The sequence below is a fragment of the Columba livia genome, chromosome 10 (genome assembly GCF_036013475.1).
Source record: "Columba livia isolate bColLiv1 breed racing homer chromosome 10, bColLiv1.pat.W.v2, whole genome shotgun sequence".
Classification (NCBI taxonomy): domain Eukaryota; kingdom Metazoa; phylum Chordata; class Aves; order Columbiformes; family Columbidae; genus Columba; species Columba livia.
This window is the reverse complement of record NC_088611.1, coordinates 3495992-3520107: the sequence shown is the minus strand read 5'-3', so window position 1 is coordinate 3520107 and position 24116 is coordinate 3495992. Positions and strand designations below refer to the sequence as shown.

At 42.2% G+C, this 24116-nt stretch overlaps 1 protein-coding gene across 11 annotated transcripts in view; it reads right to left on the bottom strand.

Moving 5' to 3' along the window:
* The window catches only part of WNK2 (WNK lysine deficient protein kinase 2), a 112362-nt gene that overhangs the window by 86609 nt on the left and 1637 nt on the right, over window positions 1-24116 (bottom strand). The window lies entirely within an intron of this gene.

Below are 24116 nucleotides of genomic sequence, written 5' to 3'. Positions count from 1 at the left end.
ATTACCACTAATTGCTTCACCCTGCGACAAAGAAATGGTGTAGGATACATCCTTGCAGGGTAATGTTCAAGACTTACTGAAAGTAAACGCAAAACACATAGCCTCAAATGATTCTATTTGCCTCAATGAAATCACTGTTCCTATGTAGCAGCAGGTGTGTCAGAGTCGCTCAGCGGTGCCTTTGGCAGCGTGACCCACGTCCTCGCAGAGCCCCGCGCTCCGGGGAGAGCAGCTCGGGCCGGCTCCGGACGCAATAAAGTGCTGTTTACTCTCAAGACGGAAAAACTGCCACCAAGAATAATTTTAAAAGCTTCCTGGGGAAATCAAAGGAAGCGGTGAGGTACGTGTTTCACATTAAATGCCGTTAATGCAGGGATACAGTCCCACCTCTGTGAAACAGCACTAAGAAGAGGTTTCAGAGTTTCTGCATGTGCACTCATGGGTCTCTATTTTAATATTTGCATTTCTTTAAATGAAGTATTAAAAGCCCCACTTTATGCTTGAATTAATTCTTTCATAGTTTCCTCCTTTACACATTTTCTATAGATTTTAGCAAAACCTGGATTAATGCAAGATAGAGCAGACAAAGTTTATGAGCCTACATCACTTTGTCAGTAGAGTGATCAGAAATGTCTTGTCACCAATTCTTGCCCAATAACTTGCCTAATTCCCCCCCAAAATATCCTTTTTGTATAATTGCGTACTAAACCATGATAAATAGCACAAATAAGGCATGAAAATACCTTCAAAGCTTACATAAGAGGGCAGGACTGTCTTTAAAACTCATTGGCACATTAAAATCCAAGGCCGTGAACTCATTTGCAATTGGCTGTACAGAAGTTCAAAGCACACGCTGCAGTTCCAGTCCGTGCAACTGAAGTCAGAAACAGTTTGTGCTTTTATTTTCACCTCATGCTGATGTGTATGCTAGGGTGCGAGGTAAAAAAAACATTATTTAAAAAAATCACTATGCAACACGCCAGCTGTTTATCCCAGTGTGTGCACACCGTTCTCTATCAATGGGCTTCACCTCCATGAAAGCTGCAAGGGATTTCTGAGCCTTTGTACCAGTTTCCAAATGAAAGCTTTATTATAAATACTGGGCAGTGCATTAGTGTTCATTCCTCAGCCACACCAGGACCATAAAGTGTTTTGCAGATGCTAATTCTGCCAGTACACAATTTTGCAGGAAGAGGGAGGTGCAGGGGGAAATCACAGCCAGTCTGAACTCATTCGTGCTGCCCTTTTCTGCAAGATTTCCAAACAGGACTATCCACACACACAGTGCAGCCAGAGCCCACCCTGCGAGCCCAGAACACAGATTCATCGTGCATGACCAGCCCGACTAACACAGACCCACTTGACAGTTCATCTGGGTGCAGATCCCTGGACATCATGCAGCCAAGCCCCAAAATTTATAGATTCAGAAAGTGGAGATACCCAAGGAAACTTGGGCACTTGACAGCTCTAATCCTACAGGAAAGCACACAGGAGCTCTATTTTCTTCCCTCTGGTGGTAACCATATCTCCAGGCTCTCAATCCTATAAATCATTACCCTGTTAGTATGCCCAGCAGCACCAGATTGGACATATGATGCTTATCTGACTAGTTTAACACCATCTGCCTTCATGTGCGAAAGAGCGGTTCAAGGCACATAGACACTGCATTACTCTCCAGAAAAGCACCAGTGGAAGTGATTCACACCATTATTAAATAATACTGGTCATGTCCTGTTAACAGAAGCACAAGTACCCATTTTTGGTTAGGAAAACACCGTCAAGGTCCATTGGTTTAATTTTACCCTGAAATGGGAGCATATGGTAAATCATCCCATAGGGATCGGTGATATTCTCCTAAACAGATGTTCTTGCCATAGGAAACATTTAGAAGGAAAGCAGGTGTGATTGATGAGACTGCTCACAAACAAACCTTCGCCACAACAGAAAACCATTTCCATTCCATTCTTGCACTATTATATCAAGGCTTCAGAAGGAAGAAGAGCAATCAGATAACTGACAAAAGGACAGGAAGGGAGAAGGGCAATCACACCCTCGTTTTGTGTCCTTATAGAAACACTGTGTTAAAATAATGCCTAGTAAAACCGGCAACAATCTTTTCAATGAAGTGTTAGTATTTCACACACAAAAAAATCCCTTCAACCAAGATAGTAATCAATTTAGAACTGACTTTCCACTGTAACAAATGAGATCAGTTTCTCTTCTGTTATTACTGCTGTCTCTCTTAACCAACTTTAAGTTAATAACCAATGATTTCCTCTAGTCTATCTACTTGGTTGCTTCACTACATATGCACCCAGCCAGGAACAGAAGACTCACTTCTCAAGAGATGAGGCTTTGTGGAAAACCGAGCATTAACCTCAGGGTTTTAGCCTCAGCTAAAAATTACACATTACTTCTCCTTTGCTTTTGAGATTTAAGCATTGCATTTTTCCTCTTCTACAACCAAAACCCACCACATGTGTTCTGACAGTATGGAGAACAGCTCTAAATTTTCGGATTATGCTGAGCAGAATGCGGCAAGACACTCGATCCACCATCTTCAATAAGACCGTGTCCTTACAAACAGTGACCTTGGCCAGCGCTCACAGACACAGCATTTCTAGGAAGTATCTTATTTAAAAGAAAATTAGAAAGATAGCAGGAAATGTCAACTTCTACACAGAATACTGTACCATCACTTCCACAGCCATAAAAATGAAGCTCGGTAAAGTCAGGAAGACAAAAATTTAGTCATTCCTATATGACTTCCTCACTTGGGCTGGAAGGTAGAGGCCATGGGAATGGGGAGGCACGGAGAGCCAGGGCCACATGAAGATGTGGTCATCGCTGCTTCTTTGCTCCAAGCCCTCAGTGCTGAAGCACCATCACCATCTCCACATCACACACAGTATCACAGTATGTTTGGGATTGGAAAGGACCTCAGAAGATCATCTAGTCCAATCCCCCGCCAAAGCAGGAACGCCTAGGTGAGGTCACAGTATCACAGTATGTTTGGGATTGGAAGGGACCTCAAAAGATCATCTAGTCCAATCCCCCTTCTGGAGCAGGAACGCCCAGGTGAGGTCGCACAGGAACATGTCCAGGTGGGTTTTGAATGTCTCCAGGGAAGGAGACTCCACAACCCCCCTGGGCAGCCTGGTCCAGTGCTCCATCACCCTCACTGAGAAGTCTCAAATTTAAGTGGAACCTCTTGTGTTCCAGCTTAAACCCATTACCCTTTGTCCTATCATTGTTTGCCACCAAGAAGAGCCTGGCTCCATCCTCATGGCACTCACCTTTTATATATTTATAGACATTAATAAGGTCCCCCCTTAGCCTCCTCTTCTCCAAACTAAAGAGACCGAGCTCTCTCAGCCTTTCCTTGTAAGGGAGGTGTTCCACTCCCTTAATCATCTTTGTCGCCCTGCAGTGGACTCTCTCCAGCAGTTCCCTGTCCTTCTGGAACTGAGGGGCCCAGAACTGGACACAATATTCCAGATGGGGTCTCACCAGGGGAGAGTACAGGGGCAGGAGAACCTCTCTCAATCTACTAACCACCCCCCTTCTAACCCACCCCAGGTATCATTGGCCTTCCTGGCCACAAGGGCCCAGTGCTGGCTCGTGGTCATCCTGTTGTCCACCAGGACCCCCAGGTCCCTTTCCCCTACACTGCTTTCTAATAGGTCATTCCCCAGCCTATACTGGAACCTGGGGCTGTTCCTGCCCAGATGCAGGACTCTACACTTTCCCTTGTTAAATTTCATCAGGTTACAGTTCACTTGCACACAACAACATTTTGCTTCAACACAGTTTATATGTTCTGCGCTGGATAAGAAACCATCATGTTACATCAATTTCTCTGCTCCCAAGTTCATCAGATACTTGGTTTAGTTTGCTGACTCTGAGCCTCCAGCCACTGTCAATAGCTCCAACAAAAATCAAATCTATAGACAAAGTGCAAATACATAACCTGAGAGACATTGTGGTTCATGAACAGAATAAAAGCTTTTCCTCGTGTATTTTTACAGGTATGTTCAAAACCCCAGTGGTTCATGCAGTTGCAAACCTGACCTAACTTGAGTATACAAGAGACTCAAAACAAAAAATACCCCACACAACAAAAAACCCAACACAAACCAAAAACCCCCAAACAGCAATTCAGAAGTAATATGAGCACTTGAAAAAAAAAGTAGAGATTTCCAAATTAAAGTGTCTGGGTTTTGTGGTGTTTGGTGGGGTTTTGGGAGGTTTGTTTTGGTTTTTTGGGTGTTTTTTTGTTGTTGTTTGGGTTTTTTTAAACATTCCTCTCTGAAGCTTCCACTTTGCACTAGTACATCACACACGTTGGATGAAACCTGAACATTTTAACAATAAGGTTCCACCACCAAACAAAACCACACACCACACAAAACCAAGCAGTAACTCAAGAAGGAAGAGTTTCTTCTTGCGGAACCTTACTACATAAAGAACTTCCAAGGTCAACTGCGGGACATGCGAGATAGTCCTGTCCATAAATTCATCACCTTCTTATAACAATCAGAACTGCTGTCATGCTGCTCCCAATGCAAAGCTGTGCTACAACCTTATCCCTCCTCCTTGCTCACTCTACCCAAGCCCAGCTGAGATGCACTGCTTCCCCAGCCAACTTCATCCTCCGCCCTCCAGGGCTCTCTTCCTTCCAGCGAGTTTTCCCTCCCTTTGTCTTTCTACTGAGCTGTTACATCTCCTCTTGGTTTGCCAGGCTAACCCAGCTAAGCCCAGCCTTACTCTCCCAGCGAGGTTCTGCAGTCAGTCCATCACGACGTGTTGTCCCTCCCTGCAGCCAGCGAGCATGGCTGGAAGGGCAGTCTCTGCACCCGCACAAGGTGCCGCTTTCAGCTGTTCCATTCCTCTGTGTGCAAAATGGGGACATTTTTTGTTGGCTAGGCTACTACCTGAAGCTGCACCCTAACCCTTACACCATCTGAAACCAGTTCAATGCACTCTTAATGAAATACATACAAATATAATTTGCCAACAGCTCGATCTGAAGATGACTTATGAGTGCTCAGTTTAGGTTGGCTCCTTACCAAACTAAACCAAACTTACATAAACCGTGTGCTGATTGAAATAACAGTGCTCACAGGACACCAATATAAATGCAAACCTTGTAAACCCAAACATGTGACCAATGCCATGGCACAGAATAAGAACTGCAGCAAGTGGTTCTGGAGGTCACTGGGAAATATCACTCATTTACTCCCTTGCTCCAAGACAAGAGCGACTCTTAAAATTATTCCAGACAGACCTGTACACCAGCTCCAGTGAGCCTCCCTAAGGAATATTTGTCAGTGTCCACTGCTCTTAGTTGCAAAGTTCTCCCTTTTGTCTAACCTGCATCTCCCTAGCTTCATTTTAAGCCCATTAATTATTTGCCTGCACATAGTGGGCATGAAGAATCATTTATTCAACTCCTCTTTCAAGTAGGCTTTTGAGGGGTTTTTTTGCAGATACTGTTCTTCAAATATCTTTAAATCAGTCACCTCCTCCCTAGACTGGACAAACCACCTCACACCACCAGCCATGGACTCCAGGTCTCTGCTCACTGTTGTAACCACATGCTGGATTCTGACTGACCCATCCACATCTTTCTCAAAGTGAGATCCATGCAGTGGTTTGCACCAGAGAACATGCTGTTAATAATCTAAGGGAATTGCCCAACATTTTGTATATTAAGGTTAGGAGATTGGGAAGCATCAGCTGAAAGCAACCTTCACGGTTCACAACCTCCCTGCGGATCCATGTCCCTGCTTTTGGGAAGAGCAGAGACTCAGGTGTTTCACAGGTTCTTAATTAAGGTTAAATCTGAAAAACAGGCAGCATTTCAACAGGCAGCTGAGGCTAATACAACTGTTGAAACTTTGAGCTGTTGATTTGGTTTACCTGTAAGATCTGGAACACAATATTGCTCTAATCCAATTTCTGGAAAACATTTCAGGTATCTCGGTGCACTTGCTCTGCCTCAGAACCACAGGACAATGCACACTAATTAGAGAAAAAAAATCCAGAAAAGCCCACAGGCACTGCCGTGCTTTGGATACTAATCTTCAAGCAGAAGCAGTTTTTTAGAAAGGTTTGTGGAGGCACATACGTCCCAATTAGATGCCCTCAAACCAACACCTCAGAGGGGATTGTGCTGCTCATTCTCATCAGGGCATCCTCCGTTCCCAGCGACTCTGTTCCCAACGAGACCATCTGGGCAAGCTCATTCATTTGCATTTTCCCCCCCAGCACCGCTGCTTTCTGGATGAGATGCCTGCTTTAATTTCCCACCATGGCAGGTGCTGCTTAGAAAAACAGCTGAGGAGCAGCACAGATCCTGTGTCACACCAGAAAGGGCTTGGAGCTTTTCCATGATTCTCTGCAAATGTAACATACAGACAAGGAGAAAGAGTAACATGGGCAAAATGTTACCCAGAGGGAAGAAATCCTCCAAGCTCCATCTCACATTAAAGAATCAAGCCAGCTTCAGCTCGGGTGAAGGAGCAAGGGCAGGATTCAGACAATCCCAGGAAAGGGGACAGGAAGGCACCTTGCCCACAGTTCCCAGTCCCTGGGCTTCTACATCTCCCCATTGACCCCAGCCCCTCACTCCTCTCCTCCCTACACACCCTGCTGAGCCACCGAGGCTCCCCTCTTGCAAGCATCCATTCATACAGCTTATCTGCCTTTGGAAAACACTTGAAATACCTTTTTCTGCTGCACTGACATGACATTATTTCCTCTCCACCTCCCAGGAAAAAAAAGCAAAACAAAAACACACACCACCACAAAAAAAAAAAAAAAAAGACAAGACACCACACACCACAGAACCCAGATCAGTGCAACATGATTTCCAACAGTGACCAAACTCCCCTTGACACCAGTTGGTGTGTATCAGGTTCAAGGCTCCTCTATAGCCCATAGCAATAACCTGCCCATTGCTGACCCAGCAGGGCAGAAAGCCCTCGGTGTGCCCAATGCAGACAGGCAGTGCCACTCTCATGGCTCACTCTAAAGGCCTTAATTAACTCTTCCCTGAATTGCACTTACCCTCTGCCATGCCTAAAGAGTGGCAAACATGCAAACATCTGGGGATCAAACAAAGTCTGGAATAATCACATCCCCTTTACTTTGTGTGTTGGTGCTAAATGTCGAGTCTGCCCTCCCTAACCAGTCACATTTTAGTTGTCCTACAATTTGGTAGCAGACAACAGTACTTGTCCTTTATATCCACACTATGTAACCATGCCTCTGCATGTAGACAAATCTCTCCAATATCAGATTTAACCACATTTTCCCCATATACGTAGGTTCACAGCAATTTTGAGAGGAAGGAACATTAGGAACTCACTCTTGTGAATCATCACCTTGCCTTAATACCACAGGCGGCCATGCTGTCAGAGCCTGCCCGCCAGGAGAAACAGCCTCTGCACAAACAAGCTGCAAGTCCCAACGGCAGGCTGAGCTGAAGCTGTATTTTCAGAGGCTCTGTTAGCCTTCCCTGTTCTCACACAGCTCCAATTATTCACCTCTTTCCCTGTGCCAGCAAAAGACAAAAAGAGAGCAGCACCCACAGGGCCACCAGGAGCCTCACGGCCACCACCAAGAACCCAGGCTAGCGGCCCAACTACCACCCGCCGATCCCATGGCTGCTTGTTTCCCATGCCTGAAATACCTGCACGGACACTTCTAAACCAGCAGATTTCACAGCATGTAACCCAACTGATCCCACTTTCTTGCCCTGCTCCAGGCTTTGTCAGATGGACAGAGGTGGGTCCAAGGGAGATGGAGCAGAACAGTGCAGGCCTGGGCACAGAGGGGACACAGAGAAACCTGTGCTGTCACAGCTCCATTGCTGATGATGGAAAAAGATACCTAAACTAATTTGTCCGAAGCCAATCTCCATCTATAACAGTGATAAATGATGTTTATAATAAAATCTATTTTTGCTTAATATTTTTAACTTCACACAGAGGATTTTTTTGTCAACTGTAAAGCATTATACCACACAGCCAAGTATAGTGTGCTTTGACTTCTTTATAGTAGCAGTTCGGTTTGAGATGTAATAATTTATTTAAATTGTGAAATAAAGCCAGGAACAGACTTCCTCACCCAATTAAATTTGCGGACTCTTGAGAAAAATTTGGGAACATTTCAATCTAAGCATTATGTGAAAAACAGATGCAGACAATACATATGATCTGAAAGAAAATAAATGTACACTTAAATCCAGAACAAGAAACCTTTCTTAATTCAAATAACTCAAAGCTTAACTAACTAGAGAACAGACTTGGAAGAGATTTCCTATGACATTAGTAAACTAGTATTCCTTTAGAGCAGGGAGATCCACCTGGAAGAACAGCTAACTGGAAATAAACTGATGAAGCACACTTAGTCGCCTTGGGTAAGCCAGGACAGCCTCATTATTTACTAGAAACCTAAAACAAAAAAAGGTCACATTTGAAGGAAGCCACTGCAGGCCCATATATATTAGTTTAGAAGACATTCAGTTAGACTGAGAAGAGGATGTAACTAATAATTTGCTTATTATGGCTTTTATACGCTGGCTGCTGCTCCAAGGAAAGATGGATTAAATACCACGCCTGTTTGGTTGGACTTCAAATTAAAAGCTCTGCAATGACCTTTCATTCCCAATAGGGTGTTTTGGTTTTGGATGTTGTTTTGGTTTTTTTATAAAGTCTATTAACTACATTAGGTCCTCCAGAACATTATCCTGAATAAAAATAGTTTCAAATGTACAAGACAAAAATAGGACAGGAAATAAATATATCAACAGAGGCTTGGCCTACAAATTCAACTCCCAAACCTCCCCGATTTCCACCCTGCAGAAGAGCAGGGAGCCCTCGGTCCTGCTCCGGCCACCGCGTTCGGCACCGCAGGCAGGACTGCAAGTGGACAAAAAGAAATAAACCCTAAGCCCATGCACCGTAACATTAAGACATTGCATATGGAGATAAGATTTTCCAACCTAAACACATGCAAACTTTTCTAAAGCCCTCCCAGGCTCAGCCTATAACAGGATTTAATATTTCCGATTTTCAGCTAAGGATGCTGGCAGCTTCTGAGAGGAACCAGGAACTACAGGTGTAGGAAATAAAACACCCTTACCTATTACATTTTAAAAGGTAAAAACTCTAAGGTAGTTTCTTAGTTGTGTTTCAATTCACAAAGCCTTTTCTAGAGCCAGGGAGACCGAAGTGAAAGAGCCTGGGGGTTTTCTCCCTGACAATTGGAACAAGGCTGGCTGAAGAGGTTTCTCATCACACCCTTTTCTCTCAAGACATTTCCATGAGAAAACAAAACAAAAAAAACACCCCATACATTAATTCCCACTCTAATAATATACATGGAAAAATGTATGTTATTACAAGAGCACATCATGCACATCTCCCCGCCCGCCAGCTACCAACACGCGTGTATTCACTGGGCAGCACATGCCAGATCAGCCCTTCCCGCTCTTCCCCCCCCAACTATAACATTAAATCCAGCAAATCCTCCTTACCCCTTTCTGCTCTGCCAATTAACCCCACTATAGACATAATCTGCAGCATTCTCTGCTGCAGTACAAAGAAACAGAGCAGGGGGGCAGCCTCCCCAGAGTCAGTTACTCACTAGGCTGAGCTTTTCTTTTGGCAAAAGCCTGGTTTTCACAAAGCTCTAGTTGAGAAAGTTATCAAATACCACTCATTTTATATTAGCGCGCTCAAAATGAGTTTGATTTACTGTGAATACCATTCTTTTTCTAAAAGATGTATTTTTAGTCTACAAGACTATGTATTTTTAGTCCACGAGGCTAAAAATGTACAAGTTTAGGCTCCAAGATGTGCCAAGTGGCTTAGTTAAATTTTAAGTGTCTCAAAAAAGGGTGCTCAGAAGTATTCAAAGGACATCTTGCACAAGGAGGCTGGATTAGTCTTGCCAACAGATTCGGACAATTTCCAAATATTAATAATGCAATGGTTTGAACATAAAATAAAATTATAATAAGACATCAAAATCTAGACATGGATCATCATCCCATACAAAACCACCAGAGTGTTATTTTGAGTCATAAAGTGATTTACTCCAAATATTTTAGAGTTTTGTTTTGAGAAGTTTTCAAAATTAGACAATCCAAGAACAATTTATTGCAATGAAACAAAGGTTTTAGCACAGCCTTCCTTACAGCTCTGATGGATTTAATTTTAAAGATCAATTTATTTCATTTTCTAGCATCTTAAGAGTATGACAGCACGCAAGCAGCACTTACACACAGTATTCAAGAGGAAGTTGACATATTAGTTGCAGTGTAAAGAAAGACTTAAAACTTTTGTAAAGTTAGGCTTCAGCAGAGCTCTACCCACAAGTTCACAACCCCCCTAACTAAACCATTCCAGGTACTTTTTAAAGGAAGCGCTTGAGAATTCACAAACTAAAGGCATTTTCTTTTAAAATCACTCAGGCACACTTTGCCTACCAGAAATACATTAATGTATTCTGCACCACTGCAATTAAAGAGTGCCACATACTACAATTAATTTTAAAAACCCACATACTTTAAAGAGTCTTTTATCAAAGGATAATACTCATTGCAGTGATCTAATTTTAGGAGGACAGTGACAATTTTAGACTCTTGTATTCATCTCACATGCATGAACGTTGTATCCTTATTATGATTACTACTGTAGGTTTGTGTGGGGTTTTTTTAAGTAACTTTCACATCCATCTTATGGATATGCAATAAGCAAAGAGCAAGTAAACAAACAGTAAACACTTGCCATGAATATGAAAGTAAACAGCAACTCAACAAGTGAGACCAAAATAATCCAAATCAAATCACAACACAGCCATTGCTTAATTAATTCCCCCCTCCACTTGCAGCATCATTACCAGATATAACACATCAGCTACTTAAGAAGGTTTATCACTACAAAATGAAGCCTGATAGCAGGTATATGGTCCCTTACAACAGGTTTTTAAGGAAAAATAGAATTACTGGATTTTTCTCTGAAAAACAAGGGAAGCATTTGAGCATGTATTTTAATCTCCATGTCTAGGGTTAAAGACAAGTCAATCAACTGAACCACTGGCTCTCTAGCTATATTGCAAAAATATATATATTACAAATACGCTGATTTGGCATTGTGTTTTCCCCTGTGAAGATCACAGGTCTGGTACAGGCATGCACACTGTCACTGCTGGATACTGTTATATAGTTGCTTTTGTTATCTCGCTTTGATTAATATTGTTTGTTCATTTTAATCTTGCAAGAGAAATAACACTCTCCAGACGTGCTATCATCACACCGCTATCAGTGCGAGGAATTATTTGAAAGCCAGGTAAATCTGCATGGTGATTTTGGGCAGACCTAAGAAGAAAAGCTGCTGCTCTGGGAATGTTATTACATTTTAAAAATATAAAGCATGCTTAAAACACAGACTGAATATAATGCTTATTGAAATAAAAGCATAAACCCTGGCTCAGGGATTTCTGAGCACCACAGAAGTAGGATGCATGTTTTTGCCCCTTTTTTTAAAATAAGCTGATTAAAACAGGTGAACGGGCTTTCATGAGCAATTTTTCATCTATCTTAAACCTCTAAGAATAATTAACATTTCAGCACATTTAAGATGTTTTAGTTAAACCAGCTATTCCATTTCCCCACTCATGCAATTAAACACACTTTGCCACAGACTATAGTTCATTCTGACCCTTAAATATGTATCCTCTGAGAAAAATACTTGGAAAACCGTACCAAGTTGATGGGAAACATGAATACACATTGTTCAGAACTGACACAAAGATGAACAAGAAGAGGCTTCCACTTAATCCATCCAGGCTGGGAAATTAAAACAGACTCAAAACACTCCACTGCATCCTCCACATAGCTCTCAGTACAGCACTTTTCCCCAGTTATTGGGAGTTTTCTATTCTTCACAGACTTAAATTTATGAAGAGCAAGACAAGATTAAGAAAACTCATCCCTGTTAGTTCTTTCTTTCTAGTGGTTGTCAGAACAAAATGGTGATTTTTCAGCCTTTGTTTCTTCAGGAATAAGACTGCGCTGATGCTCTGTGTGTGTACGTGTCCCTGTTGTCCACAATACATTTAGCAAGTCAGTCAGGGTAGCAAGTCATGGAAACAAAGTAACTTTCAATTTTCAGGAAAACTGATATAAAAGGCAAAGAGAAATTCTCTAGTTGCCCCCACTGAAGGAAAAACTGCAGAAAAAGCATGATCCGTAAAATCCACAGAAAAGTACATTCAGAAACAACCAAACTGCGAGTAGCAGCTTCACCGGGAGTTCACATCTTATTAGGTACCAAGAATTCCAACTACAAGATGATTTCATTAGTCACCCTGCTGACAGAAATCCATTTTGAAATGTACACTACCTATCTTTTAAGGTACAAAGGCCACAGTTCATAAGAAATTGAGTTCACTCTTCCTGCACACAAAAATTATGACTTTTTTCCTTTTTCTAACAGAAAACTCATAAATTACAATTTCAGCTCTAAAAATCAGAGGTAATGCAACTAGGATAGCAGATACTTCAGTGTGTATAAAGTACAGAGTATCTAAATTTTATCAAAGTATCTTATGAGATGAATCAAGTATGATAATTTCAAGTGATTGTGCAGATGACCCTCTGAAAAACAAAAAAGGGACATAAAGGAACAAGTATTTGTACACACCCTGTGGTGGTACAGAAGGTGTTATAGAGCAGGACACTGTCCTTTTAACTTTTGGGGTGGTAGAAGATGACAGGGAAGAGGAGCAATGAGAAGGAATAAGACACTTAACTGCTTTTTAGAAGCCTACTGGAAAGATTTTATGAAGTAGAATCCATTTTTAATAAAGCCCTCCTAAAAAAATGTACAAAGGAACCACCCTGTAATCCTTCCCTAATCCGCAACAAAACCAGATCAGCACCAGTCACACCCCTCCCGCTCAACCTGGGATTCAGCAGCAACACCAGTTTCATTTTTAGGTTCCAGGTGAGTAAATTGTGTATTTTCCGGTAGGCCCTGCTCAGGCAAAGCTGATTTCCCCAACCAGACCCTCCAGCTTCTCATTCTCCACCATCTTCATGCTGAGAAATGCCCTCCCAACATGGACCACACTCCCCAGTAACACTTGCTATAAACTGAGTTGTTGTTCAACACCACCAAATAAATTAAAAATACAGATAGCTATTAGCATGGCAGAAGTCATATCTACAGGCCCGTTTAGCTGCAACAGTTGCTTTTGAATACACAGACTCCACAATCTCAAGTGTCTTATTTCGCAGCAAAGAGCCCAAAAATAAAGCTATTGAGAGGAAAAGTTTTCTTTGAAACCCACATGTGAGTGAGCACTGGCCTGTTCTCCCTCCCTCAAACCACCTGAGAACTCTAAAACAGTATACACATACTTAATAAATGAAGCATTGTAGTTAATGCTTTGATGTTACTTAGAGGAAGAACTGCTGTTTCCAGTAGTTTTGTCGCTTCAGCAGTTAAACTTGTAATACTGGCTTCACCTAAGCAAGCAGATACACATCTCAGATCATGCACATCTATTATTTCTCATGGTATGGGAAGTCAGAATTATCCCTGGCAGCAGGATAATCTCCTCGCATACAACAAGCTTTCCCTGCTAACAGCCCCAGTGTGATGTGGGGTATGGGGGGTATGTGGGGTATGGCCTTGGCAGGGTGTTCAGGAGTGGGGGGTGGACAGGGAACAGGGGTTCAAATAGTCAAGCCACACACAAATATATCTCACAAAATATCTAATTTATTCCTCCCAACCACAGATATTTGCTACAGGTTCCTTTCTTCTATACTTTGAAAGGAAAGCTTAATCCTCTTCCACACACAGGGATCCAGAGTTGTCCACAGCCCAGGGGAAAACACAGGGTGCCTTTGTAGGAGTATCTTGTATCACATGGGAATCTATCCAGTTGGCTTAATTTAACATACTATAAAAATAAGGCATAAGGTTGACCTGGGTCCAAATGTACTCTCCTGAAAGCACTTGCAGCCCTGACACCCCATCCTCCAGCTGCCAGTGCACCCAAGGTACTGGGACCTTTCCTGCAGATGAGGTTCCTGCAGAAGCCAAGGGCTCCTGCGTACACCCCATAACTGAGGTCAGTACAGAAACACAGCCAGGACCCAGAAATGAACTGTTCATCCATTCTTCAAATAGCTGGGGCTAAGATATGTTTGCAGAACACACCTACCATGCTGTGAATGAGCTGGTTGACAGCACCTACAGGAAGGAGTTTCCTAGAAGAAACTCTTACATGGCACCTACCAGAGGTATTGCCCATCTCTACTCCCATGGCAGCAATAACAAAGGGCTGAAACATGGGAGATTCATTCTGAACTCCCATCCCCACCTGCAGTAGTCACTGGGGCTAATGGAAGGGTGAGGAGCACACCTCCTGCAGCTTCATGCCTCCAGGACAGGAGATACTTCCATTCTCAGATGAGAGGAAACAGAGTGTTGGACAGGACACCCCTACAGCAGAGTGGAAACCAGACCTTAAAGACTGTTTGCTTGAGCTGACATGAAGACTCCAAAGTGAGTTTTCTATTTAAAGACCAAATGGTCACTGCAACCTTGACACAGATGGATGGAGCTCAGAAGCTCTCAGCAGACTAGAAACATTTATAGCTCAATCTTGCTTCAGTTAACTTCAGCCCTGTTGAGGAGTCTGCCATGCACTTGAGACCCAGCAGAAGCTACAGGAATCCCCATGTTTCTTAGAACAGTGCTACAAGAGCTTCAAATTATCAAGGCCCTTACAATACAAATAATCCCCAAATATCATGTGGTATTCTCCTCCCATAACTCATCCCCATCCACCTGCACTGGAAGCTCCTGAGGCTCACAGGCTGAACTGCCACAGACTTTTCAAATTCATTAAGATCAATGAAAGACATCACAAAAGTTATAAAATTAGAAGCCTGGAGGACAGCAGGGACTGATGCCACATCCCCCAAAGCATGTGCAAAAAACACCACAAGCAAGACCATAACTTGAGGAGCCAAGATGGGCTATAAGCAACCATCCTAGGTCAGTCTTACCAATTCATTTTACCCTATAGCTCATGGCTTAATAGAAGTGCTTGTGTATTTTCTCTGCTCCTACTACTAGTTTTACATAGGTACAAACAAGCTCTGCTTCCCAAAGGACACAATATTCTCCCCCTCCACTAGTAATCAAAGGCAACGCAAGTCTTAACGTAAGTGAGAGAAAAACAAATCCATTTTATTAGTGCAACAACAATCTTCAAAACAAACACTGATATGAAAGAAACAAAATGAGTTCAAACACACACAACCATGGCAATTTTCCTTAATTAATCAGTAAATCCTAGACCAAAATAACCCCATTTAGAATTACAAAATCTAGATTTTTATCAAATATTTCAGCAGACAGGCCTGCAGCAATGAGATACATCTGCTGGAAATTTTGTGATTTCCTCCCCCTTCTACACTGTTCTACTTTAATAGACAAAATTGATTCTGCTCAGTCAACCACCACAGCTGTATCAGCTCCAGCGAGTACAATGGGTCACCCAAAACGTTACTAACTGAAAAAAATGCAGACAGCATCAGGAAAAGCAATGTTAAAAAGCTGCTTATTGTACAAAAATCTGGAATAAACACCATAATTTTAATCCTTTAAGCACACACCAGTGAGAGAACGGAACACCCATTTTAGAAGCAGACTTAGGCAACGCTGCTTTTGTAAAATAAATGCACTGTCTCCATATATGAAGTGACCAACTGCCATTTGTTCTTTTTAATAAAACCTTATTTTATAGAACATTCTTCTTATTTAGCTAGAGAAAAAAGCCTTCCTCCATCTGTTCAGTCTTACTGGGTTTTAGACAGTTTTAAGCACTTGAAGCACATGACAATGGCATTTGGGCAAGCCCTGCTAATACAGGAATACACCCAGCACAACATCAGTGTGCTCAGCACAGAATCACAGTTCTGTAAGGCCCATACTTTGCTAAATAGGTAATGGAAAAGGTAAGATAGTTCCCCAAGAGTATAAACATAGCTAGGAAAAAAAGTCAGCCATCATCCATACAGATTTATGTTCAAATTATCCAGGTTAAGATAAAACAAAAAGGCTCCTAAGTTGTTTTCTGGAGAGCTAGACTATAGCAGGACTTTCAGAATTGGAGAAAGGCAAATTCGTAGCTTTAGTAACCAACTACAATCCAGCTTTCCCCCCCCCCCCAAAAAAAAAAAAAGGCATTAGAAAGAAAATACTGGCATGTAACAAAAATGCCCCCATTTCCTTCCAGGTTTTCATTTTCTTACAAAAAGCAGTTTTAAGTTTATTTGCCTAACCAAAAATTACACTAAAATTCAAATTAACTTTGGTCAAGTACTGCAGAGATTCATAATGGGATCAAATACTAAAAGTGTTTAATTTCCCTTTTAGTAAGCCAGCAATGAAGATAAGACTGAATTGACAAAGAACAGGCAAATAAGAAAAAACCCCACCAATGTTATTTGAGCCTGTATTCTCCTATCTGTTTTCCTCAGAGTTTATGAATAACTGTTTTGTATCCCTCTGTAGCAAACAACTGAAGAACAGATGGTATTAGGTCTTGAGTTACTCCTTCCTTGATAGTTTAAGCAACTTGTATATGGCATTTCATTTTACCCCTTACTCCCACTGCATATTTAACCACCACATTTTACAGCTGTTATGCTGTATTAAACACAGAAAAAATATTGCAGTAAATCACTTATAAATCTGATTGTGTACACTGACACTGATAGGAATTAGAATGCACACACACTTGTATGGAAGATTCTGGAGAAGGACGGGAGAAATCCCATCAGCTCCAGAAATGTGCTTATTTAGAATAACGCCATAGGCACAATAGTGTCAGAAAGGCTATGGCATGTTTAGTATTGGTAATAAATCTTTTGTAAAAGGCATTGTTGGAATGATGGTGAACTGAAAACCCAGGTTTGCAAGACCATTCTAGCCTAAAATGGAGCATCTTCCAAAAATAAAATTCAAGATGAGCACAAATATAGAGTTTACTTATATTTTTCTTTCAGGGATTGAATAGAAGGTGTATCACCACACACCACTTAACTGTACATATTCTGTGTGAGTCAAGTCACTGCTAACAAACAAATCACTCTACAAAGTTTTTGGTGCACATTTATTGCCAGCTGATTTAGAACATCGTTATGGATGACTGGCTGGCAACTAAGATGCTCCCCAAGGCTTAGAGATGTCCAGCAACTTGACAACTTATGTCCACAACAGGTGATCACAGAGGACACAAGACTTGTTACCCCCTCCTTGCACCAAATCCTCAGCATCTTCTACATGGGAATGACCATCTGCAAGGAGAAAGAACAGCTCAGAAGCTCCACAGCACCCAAGCTAATCCATGACGGATAAAGTTCCCACCAGGCAAGCTGCTTTGGATGAACACCATGCCAAAAGAAGGTATGGACTTGATTTCTTTGGAGGACAGTGAGATTTTCTTCAGGGATATGGGAAGCTGCTTATGGTTTGAAGATTAAGCCATTGTAGAGCAAGGGATTGATCTAATATTAAAACAGGTTCTACTTTCTGTTTTATGTGGAAACTGGACTTAGAAAGATCTACAAGTACTCTTTGGGATAAGGTATGGAGAATGAGGGTGCACACCTTGCTTTTCACATACCAATTCAGCTCACACTTTCACCAACTCTCCAGAAGTGAAATGGAAACAAATACACAGAAAGACCATCACACCATATACAGCAGAGATTGGAAAACATCTGTCATCTTGCAGTTTTACAAACTGGTCCAGACACCACCACAGAAGAGGCTACAACAATTTGTTGTTTAAGATGTCACAGATAATACAGTAGTAAAACTCATTCCTGGCAAAAGAGGCAGGTTTCTCATCTCAGAGCAGGACTAAGGGCAGGAGGAAAGTAGTGAGCTGCTTGCTCCATCTCAGAGCCACATAGGAATAGCAAGATACTAAATGACAGTTGTTTCTAGCTGACTTAGCTCCATGGAAGAAAAATAAATACAGCACACCAGCTTTCCCCTTCCTTGCCAAGCTTGGTGGCAGGCAGACCAAAATCAAGGTTGGGATAGCACCCGTGTTTTCTAATAGGACAATACACTTCAAGGAAATAATATATTTCCAAATGTAACTTCAATTTCACATGTACAAACTTAACCAAAGGGAAAACCAGTTCTGCTTCTGCAAGACCATTTCAGATCTTCTCCAAATATTATTTGCATCAACCCCTCCTGTTTCAGAGCAGTGAAAATGATTCTTCCAACAGGAGTGCCAAGTGTCACACACCCCACATGATGTGCCTACCGGCTGTCAGGTATCCTGCATCAGCACTTACCTTGTATTTGTGTTTTCTGGCCAGTCAGACCTACCACAGAACCTGCTGAACACGCAGGGACGTGTCCTGCTGCTGGCAATCGACAGCTATGTCACGGCAAGCCTGAAAACCCAACTTCCCCTGACCACACAGTTGTATCCAGCTCTTCTCAGCACTCAACCCAGACCCCCCACCCCAGCCAGGCTCCTGAAGTGTGGGAGATTTACCACTACTTGCCTCCTCAACAGCCCCTTCACACCCCATCCTTACGGTACCTTTCATCCACCCACCCTCCCCAACCTCTGCTGCACCTCCCATCTCTTAGAGCATGAAAAATCCTGATAACTCCAGTAACCAACAGCTGAACTGCCACTGCTGCCCTTCTTTTAGCACATCATTCCCAGAGCCACTGGGCTTTCTCCAGACCTCTGTTAGACGCTAACCACACAACAAGGCAATCAGACCATAAATGTAAGCATGCTATACACACAAGTCAGACGGCATATCAAGTGCAAACACTACTGAGATGACAGCCTGCAACATCAGCTTTTTTTCCTCTGTCAGCTGTGGACAAGACATGACCAAAGGGATCAGAAATATCCTTTACACCAAGTTCTGGTTTTATTTTAAGTCATTTCCTCTTAGTGCAACTGGACCCCACACACCTAGCATGAAGAGTTTAACCAGGATTAGAAGAGCACACAATCTACCTTTAGGCAAAATGTGCTCAAAAGCAAAAGAAAGGAGTCTTATTCAATTCAAAGGCTGAATCTGAAGTCTGACCCAGCTCTATTTCATTTGCTGAATTTGAGAAGCAGTCTATTAATAGTTCACTACCATATCCCTATCCTGCTTCTCCATGTCAGGGCAACAGCTATACTAACAAACACCAGTGATACAGGCACATGTTTTCATACTGACACTACAGCAGAGCTAAACCAACTATTTAAATTTAAACAGAAGCCACTATCTCAAGAATTAACTCAAAACAGTCAAAATTATTCTCAGAGGTAATATGAGCAGGCAGCGGCATCAGATTCAAGCGTTCAGATACCGTCTCCCTTTCTTCTCCCAGATTTTCTAAATTATTCTGTTCTTTTACACTAAAAAGTTCACCCATCCAATAAATTAATAGAATAGATAGTAACCAGCTACTATTTCAACCCCAGATGAATGCTGTCAACCAACAAGGATGCTACAAAATGCAAACTACCACACCAGTGAAAGTCCTGCAGACATTACCTCTGACAAAGAAATCCCATGGCTTCTTGATACAGGGGTGCAGGACATCCTCCTACTTCCACATCATTCAGCTCCACACAATTTAATTTTGCCAGATGTAACTTTGCTAGAGCAAAGGGAAGTTGCTTTAATATTGTCCATTTTACAGGCCATCATTTTTAACCATGCAAATGTAACTGCTTCCACAAAAACATCTGAGCTGTGGACCTTTGGTATCACTTTGAACAACTATCACAGATCTTCTACATGTACATAAGATGGAAAAAGACACTTAAACATTAAAGAAAATATTTACATAGGCACCATAGTTTTCTCTCACACATAAGGTAACATGCTTAGAAATAAACTGCATGATTTTCTTCCCTTCATTCACTCAAAATAGAAATTTTTCTTCAAGGGAAGACTATCAGCCTTAGAAACAAAAATGAGCAAGCTCACACAGGTCTAAAATTAATGATTTTAAATGCCCTTTCTATTCACCTTGCATTAAAACAAAGTCTAATCTCATCTTCTACTTCTAGAATGTTCATGCCATATTAATATCAGCCAGCTATCACCCAATCTGGATGAGCTTCTCATTTAACAAATAAAAACAGATCAAGAAAATACATTGCATGTTCCCATAATAATACTGTATATGAATAAAATGAAAGACATGTTCAGAAACACATTCACATTTAGCACTTAATTTTCAGTTAAAAGCTGTGCCCTCCAAAAATCTGAAACTCCTGAATATCTGAGTGACTTCAGACATACAATGCATTTGGTTCGGGCAGTCTGAAAAGATCAGCAGTGGCATAAAAATAAGTGCTACGAAACTGAAGTAAAACACTAATCTTGTGAAGAAATCCCAGTTTTTCCCTACAGAACTACACAACCAGAAACTTGGCAGAAAAGCTGTAGGTGAAGGGAGCAAGCAATTGCCATCCTGGAGTAGCCCGTCTCCATGGCTGGTTTACCATTACAGGCCCCGTGGTTTGGTGGCCTTTTGGAAAATGCGGTCAGAGCTATTTAATTCCCTCGATTTCTAATTTCAGCCATATGGGCGGGGAAGGAGAACTGACCTCTGCCCATCCTTCACTCTTCCCTAGCTCCCCAAATGCCTCCAACATCCGATCCCTGAGCTAAGCTCTGTCCCAGGGAGCATCAGGGGCTCCCATGCAAAGCTCCAGGAGACCAAGTGTCCTGAAGCCAAGTACCAGTCTGGGGCAAGTGCTGGAAAAGCCTGGCTCTCCTGTCGGGTTCACCAACTGGCTTTTCTCACCTGCTCGCCATAGGCACAGCAACAGCAGGAGGAGACAGTCTATCCCTTCCCCATTTTCAACAAACTAAAATTAAATACAATCAAACAGAAGCTCGGTATTCACAGTTCAAGTGAGGACCATAAAGTACAATGAGGTCTTTGCATGTGAGATGGCACCAGGTTTGACTCTTCTGTAGTTTCCCCACATGTTCCCAAGGGGAAACAGGATGGGGATTTTGAAACGATTCATCTAACTAAAAGGATTATTTGGCTTGCCAGCAGTAGATTGGCAAAAGCCTATATTCCTTATTCATGACCTAACATTTTATTTAGGAGCACAACACTGAAATACTGTTCTGCTGAAGCCTCACCACACAGCAATTGTGCGCCACCAATTAAAATTAATTATAGCTGTTGAAAACCTTAGAATGCAAACCCTTCCAAACTGCAAGGGCACACTAATACTGCCTCAATACTTCAGTTTCAGGAAGTAACAATACCCTTATTTTCTAGCTAGAATTTGACTACAGCTCTCACATCTTCAGACAGGTCTAAAACCCAGATCTAGTTTGGTTAGCATTTGGATCCTACCCTAATCCAAGCCATGATTTCGGTTCTGAACCCTAAAGCCATCTTTTCAATGAAATAAAACCACTGAACAAGAATGGCTCGCAAGGTCTTTGTACCGACGGACAAAAAAAGAGACAGACACACAGTCAACAAGTACAAGTGGGCTGAAAAAAGTGCTGAGCAAGGAGAGAGGATTAACGCCTGCGTGGAACCTCAGTGCTGCTCGTTTAACCCTCGGGCTCTGAAAGTAACAAGCACAAGTGCACGTCCACAGGAAAGACAAAGCACAACCAGTTGCAATATTTCCGTAAAAGGGCTCTGGGATGGGTTTTGATGGTGTGAGGCTGCAGAGGAAGTAATTTTGTTTCCAGCCACATGGTGACCATGGCTTCCACTATGGATACCTCAACATTCCCACAGAGGCACAAACGAGGGCATATCTAACTGGCACAGCTTACATAAAAATGTTCAAAATGCCGTGAATAAAGTGTTGAAATGAAAGCACCTTCTGAATGTTTCCCCAGCTGAACTCGGAGTACTGTACAAGTCAAAAAGCCCAAGACAAAGCACAGCCATTCACACCTCCTGAGCTTCCCTCATGCAAACTCAGCCTAAAAGCACAGGCTTTAATCACATGGTGATTAAAGGCTTTTGTCATTCAGTTAGTCTTTCTCAATCCAGACCAAAGTCCTGGTTTTCAAAATTCACACACCATCTCATGTTACCTGGCCTCTGGCATCACCTCCAAACCCACTGTGTTTCAGGAGAACCAGCAGCCCTTGCCTGGTTTCACAGTAATTTTCTCAAATGCAGTCTAATAATGAGTTTTCTTTCTCTAGTAAGTGGCCTAAAACATTCTGTATTAAACTGAAAATATCTAGTAGTAAGATCTGAATCAAGCTGAAGCACATGCAATGGAAATTAGTGGAAATTAGAGAATTATTAAATGATTTATTCACATGCAGGTCGGTTCAAGAATTCCTAATGAGTGTAACTAGGGATCAAAAAACCAGTCACCAGGTAAGCTTCATCATCCAATTTTCCCTTCCCAATCTCTTTCTAAGTGACCCAAACACTGGAATTCCAATACGCTGTGTTCTCCACCATACTTGGCAGTCTCGTAGTTAAAGCTACTCCATTACAGAAAGTACGCTGAAAATGCATCATTTTGGTTCCTCTGCCAGAGCATGCCGAAACATTGGGCAAGGAGATTCCTGATGCGCCGATAGCTCTGCAGTGAACACAGGGAACCACACCAGCCTCTGCCTGGGGACAAACCTGCCCCTGGCAGCATCCCAGTTATCAGCCTCAATTAATTTCAGGCCTTAGTCTCGGGACACAAGCCCAAGGCAGACAAAAAGCAGGCCTGCCCACAGGGCCCAGCTCCCCTGGGGTCCCCACGGCCACCCCACAGCCGCTCCCCTTCCCCAGGAGCCCCCAGCCTGGGGGAACGGGGTTAAATCCCCGACCACCAGCCCTTTGGGCCCTCTGCCCAGGGCCTTACCCTGCGCAACTGCTGTGCCTCCATATTTTGCATTTCTGTCTAATAAAAGCCATGGGGACACATGATTATGAAGACTGAAAAGTGCTACCCACACTTTTTATTAAAGAAGTAATGCTGCAGTAAATCACGATTATACGGTGTAATGAAGTCACCAGGGAACAAAGATGGAACTGTACATCCATCCCCACCTATCCCAGGAACCAGGAGTGAGATACAAACAGATTGAGTAACACTAAAAGAAAAAACAATCAGGAGCTCAGGCTTACTACCTCACATTATTTACATGCTATTCTCACATAGTCTCATAGGCCATAAAGATCAGTCAACCAGTGGGAGTTTAAGGACCTCAAATTATAACTCAGACTTAAATTCTCTAATTCCCACCAAAATTGCACTGTAACTCAGACTAAGTAATAGCTCTAGGAAAAGCAACCTAAAAAAAAATTACCTCAGGTTTTCTCTTGGATAGGTCCTATTCAAATGAATGCTAACAGAAATGAGATAAGTAACAGACACTAAAAGCTTCACAAAGAAAAGCATGCACTACTGCCATTTTTACAGATGTAAGAATATAAAAATCACCAAGAAAATGGTAAGAGCTACGTCCCAAACCGGCAAAAGACAGTATCTGACTCTGCACTCTCTTTAGATATTACTGGATGCCTTCTCTGTAAAGATCTAGAGGCCAAATCAAATGTTTTATCTAAATAAAATCTTCCTTGTAATAGGTGTTTGGATAGACAGGTCTTTGACCTAACTGAAGCACTATTTCATGGGGTCTTAAAATATAAAAGGAAAGCACTCAGGTGCTTCCCAAGGTTTGATTCACAAGAAGCTGGTGGTAGTCACAGTTTCAAAGCAGCAGAAAGGGCAAGTAAGGGGGCAGCAGATCTTCCATCTTTATATAAGGATTATGCATTTATATTTGTAGAAAAAGGAAAGTTCGCTCCTGTAAATATATTCAGGGTCTTTTTAACAGAGACCTGCTGCTCCATGCCCGCTAAATCAAGCTGCTGGTTCCTCAAGTGGCTGGGGGCAATGGGGGACAGGAGCTCCATTTAGCTCTTTTCAGCATGCTTTGCGCATTTGGAGAGAGCGACTCGTGATTTTTTAATGCAATATGACAGGTCCTATGTTAACACCGCTAGAGTCAGCAGTCAGATCCC